The sequence below is a fragment of the Ranitomeya imitator genome, chromosome 6 (genome assembly GCF_032444005.1).
Source record: "Ranitomeya imitator isolate aRanImi1 chromosome 6, aRanImi1.pri, whole genome shotgun sequence".
NCBI classification, from domain to species: Eukaryota; Metazoa; Chordata; class Amphibia; order Anura; family Dendrobatidae; genus Ranitomeya; species Ranitomeya imitator.
In genome coordinates this window covers 521,091,265-521,095,436 of record NC_091287.1, presented here as the reverse complement: position 1 = coordinate 521,095,436, position 4,172 = coordinate 521,091,265, and the positions used below count along the sequence as shown (strand labels likewise).

The 4,172-nt window shown below is 46.8% G+C and overlaps 1 long non-coding RNA gene across 1 annotated transcript; it reads right to left on the bottom strand.

The window, feature by feature from the left end:
- Positions 1-560: 560 nt before the first annotated feature.
- On the bottom strand, positions 561-2,149 carry LOC138643078 (uncharacterized). Its single transcript, XR_011314126.1, has 3 exons — positions 1,918-2,149; positions 947-1,115; positions 561-852 (listed from the first exon to the last, which is right to left on the bottom strand). It is a non-coding gene; the product is annotated as an uncharacterized lncRNA (long non-coding RNA).
- Between the last annotated feature and the right edge of the window lie 2,023 nt (positions 2,150-4,172).

Here is a 4,172-nt window from a genome sequence, read left to right as displayed (position 1 = left end):
TAACCCTGCCCGCATGATGAGCAAGAAAGTGGGCCGCCACAGGGGTGAGAACTTTACCCTTGGATGCATCATTGGAAGCCAGATTAATGGTGGAGAAGTGCTTCTGCACTCTCCGTCGCAATTCCTGCGACGTTTGACCCACATATATAAGCTGACACGGGCAAATAAGGGCGTAGATAACGCACGTAGTCCTACAGTTTATGTATGAAAGAAGTCTGTGCCGACTACCATTCTGGGGATGAACAAAAAAGTCTCTTGTGGTCCCCATATGCGGGCAAATGCTGCAACCACCACAGGCAAACGAACCTCGGAGTTTAATGCCCCGATTGATACTCACAGTCCGTCTCCTATAGTGGCTCCTAGATAGTATATCCCTAAAATTAGGGGCCCTTCTAGCTACCAATAGGGGTTGTGCACTGACCACATCAGCAGTTTGAAGGTCCGTCGTCAGAATGTCCCAGTGCCTGCGCAAAATCGCCTTAAGGCCACCCCAGTTATTATTATAGCCCGTGATAAACCTAGGTTTATCATCACGTACCTTGTTAGATGCAAGCAATAGGGAATCCTGAGTATGGAGTCTTGCTCGTTGGAAAGCAGTAGAGATACTTCTGTGCGGGTAGTGCCTTTCCTTAAAACGATCCGTGAGCCTTAGTGCTTCCGCTCGAAAGTCCACATCGGACGTGCAATTCCTTCTCACTCTCAGGAATTGCCCAACGGGCACTCCATCCCTGGTGTGCTGTGGATGGAAGCTTCTGTAGTCTAAAAGACTGTTTGTGGCCGTCGGCTTCCGAAACAGCTTGGTGGAGATGGAGCCATCTTCTTCAATCCTAATCTGTAGGTCAAGATACGTGGCTATGGAGGATGACATAGAGTAAGTCAATAGAATGTTATGTGTATTCATATTCAAGGACTCAATATAACTCCTACATTCCTCCATGGTGCCTACCCAGATGAAGAAAACGTCATCGATATATCGTGACCAATGGGCAATCCTACTCCTGAAAGTCGATGACGGGTAGATGACCGTGGCCTCCCACCATCCCAAGAATAGGTTTGCCAGGGCTGGCGCACATCTGGCACCCATGGCCACACCTGACGTTTGTAGGTAGTATGTCCTGTCGAACAGAAAGTAATTATGCCTCAGGATGAAGTCTAGAAGGTCCACCACCAGAGAGTCATGCATGCGGTCCGAGTGTACCACCAAATCCAGAAAATATAGAACCGCCGTTATACCATCCTCGTGACTAATGTTGGAGTAAAGTGACTCGACATCACATGTCACCAAAATAGCCCCTGGCGGAAGCTTCAAAGAGCGACAGATATTAATAAAGTGTGCCGAGTCCTTCACAAAGGATGGTAAGTTCTTAACTAGTGGTTGCAGGAAGTGGTCCACATAGATACAGGCTTTCTCACACAGGCTGCCGATGCTGGCCACAATCGGCCGGCCCGGTGGCCTGCGGATGTCCTTATGGACCTTGGGCAACATATAAAATGTAGCCGTAATGGGGCATTCAACCCACAAGAACTGGAATTCTTGGTGATTGATGATACCAAGGTCTCTGGCACGCTCCAGAAGGGCTCTAAGGCGAGCACCAAACACAGCCGAGGGATCTGATGGAAGCTTTTTGTAAAACCTCTGATTCCCTAGTTGCCGGTTGGCTTCCTCCAAGTAGAGGGTATGTGGCCAAAGGACCACGTTGCCCCCCTTGTCCGCTTCTTTAATCAAGAACAAATCATTGTTCTTGAGGTCAGACAAAGCCCGTTTTTCCTCCCTACTCAAATTGGAAGGAAGCAATGGTCTTAAGGGCATGGACATGATGTCTTTTTTAGTTAATTCGAAGAAAACCCTGACAGATGGTACTAGAGAAAAAGGGGGTGCCACGATGGACCTGTTGCGGTATGGAAACCGATTCCTACCTCCACCCGACTCGTTCTCCTGGAGTAGTCGTAAAAGATCCTGCATAACCTGCTGGTCCGTCTGGTCGAGATCCCTCATAGTCTGGGGCCTGTTGTGTAAGACTCGAAGAACCAGGTGCCTGCAAAACAGATACAAGTCCTTAACTAAAGTGAACTTATCCGCGGTTTGTGAAGGGGAGAAAGTCAAACCCCTCTGAAGAACTCTCAGTTCTGTAGCGGAAAGAACATGATCAGAAAGGTTAATGACCTGCAACAAATTATCCGATGCCACCATTGGTCCCAAGACAGCCCCGGAAGAGGGACCCATTAGTATCTGCGACGGTTCCTGTGTGGTTTCTGGACCTGTGGTCGTCGTCCCCCAAATCTCGTTATTCGTGGTGACATTGGGACAGCGCTTACGGCCCCTTCTGATCCGACGTCTACCTCGCTTTCCGCCGAAGATAAAAAATCACTCTCTGAGGTGAAGTCTGCACCTCTAGTAGACTCCTGTGCTTGGATCCTGGTCCTCTGAACTGGAGGCGCCCGTCTCTGGTTGCCCTGGTGCCGCCATTGGAATGCCCTGGCCGACTCAAAATCGGAGCGGTCCCTGGAAAACTTAGATTTCTTTTTGTTGACAATATCCCTTTCATATTTATCTAAATTTTCCTTGAGCCTAGCCCTGAAAGGTTGGACTTGTTTAGCATCATCAAATTTAAGGAGTTGACCCTCCAGATCCTTAACCCTGATCTTAGTATTAAATAATAACTCCCTGTCATGTTCCAGCAGCATGTTCATGATGATGCTAGAGCATTTCAATAGGCCCTGTTCCCATGTGGTCCGAAATGCAGATGAAGGTTCCCACGCTGGATAAATGGGAACCCTAAGGCCCCGAGGGACAATATTCAACCTAAGGTATTCTTCTAGACTACGGATGTTCCACCATAGTCTAATCCCCAACCTATGGGCTGATGTTAAATCTGTGGACAGTTTAGAGAAATCAGAATCCGGTACCGGAGCATCCCCAGGTATAAAGATGTTGGCCGATTGAGCCTGCCAGGCTGCCTCACGGGAGTCCCAATCCATATCCAGCAGGTAGAAAATCCAAAATGTAGACTGTAAAAAGAAGAGATATATGGAAAAACGTAAAAACAAAACAAAAAAAAAAAAAAAAAAAAAAACAGAAAAAATAATGCAGCAATACCCACCCAGCAAGTGGTGTCACAAAGAACAGCCGTAAAGTAAAGAAGCAATAATAACAGAACACCCACTCAGTAGTCAGTGTTCCAGAGCAATACTATCAATTAGTCCCAAATAGGACGTGTGCAGCCCAGTATGAAAAATCCCACCAAAACAGTGGGAAAAGACACTTTTTGGAATAAGCAATGAAATAGGGCGCACTACCAACATATAAACCTAATATAAAAAAAATATATCCATAAATACGGGGTGCAAGCGAGTGACAAAACGACCAAATATAACCAGCAGAAAGAAAAGTATCACTCCAGTTATGCACACCACGTATAAAAAATGAAAACATAATGTAGGAAAAAACACAAGATTTTATTGACACACAACATAATAAAACATACTTAAAAACAGAAAGGCAAGGCCCTGTCCATAACACTCAGTAAATACAGAGTACAATAATATATATAACCCATAATAAGCATACTGATAACCAATGCTATAAGCCTGCCTGTACCCTAGGACTAGATGCAGACCATACGTGGCCAGCTCACAGGACAAACTAACCAACCCAGGCGGATGTATACAAAATCCTAAGTGGCCAGTAAACACCCAAATAGTGCATTTAGCCCGAACGGCTCATGGGACAAAAATATCTACCCTAAGCCAGTAAGGCAACAGGATCCCAAAATAATAGTGGGAGAAAAAAAAAAAAAAAAAAGAGGAGAGCACTGGAACCGCCAGGAAAAACCTCAGAGCACTAGAAGAAGGGGTTACCCAAATGGTGACCAGAGCGGGGTCCGTGGGTAGCCAGGCAAGCAAGCAGGACAGGGACCAGAGCAGCCCCACGCGTATCGCCCTTCAAGAGAGGGCTTCGTCAGGGGAAGTACCAACATGTGTCCCAAACCCTGTATAAATACCATCCCAATAAATAGAACAAACGGCCCACCTGTGACTGAGCAAAGAAGCTGCAAATGTGCAGAAAGTCCTGAAATGAAAGTGCCAGCCAAAATGCAGCCGGAGCTAGCTGAGATAAGGAGCCAGTCCCACGTCCAGCCGGGCGGGGAAGAGAAGGCGGCCGCTGTCAGAGT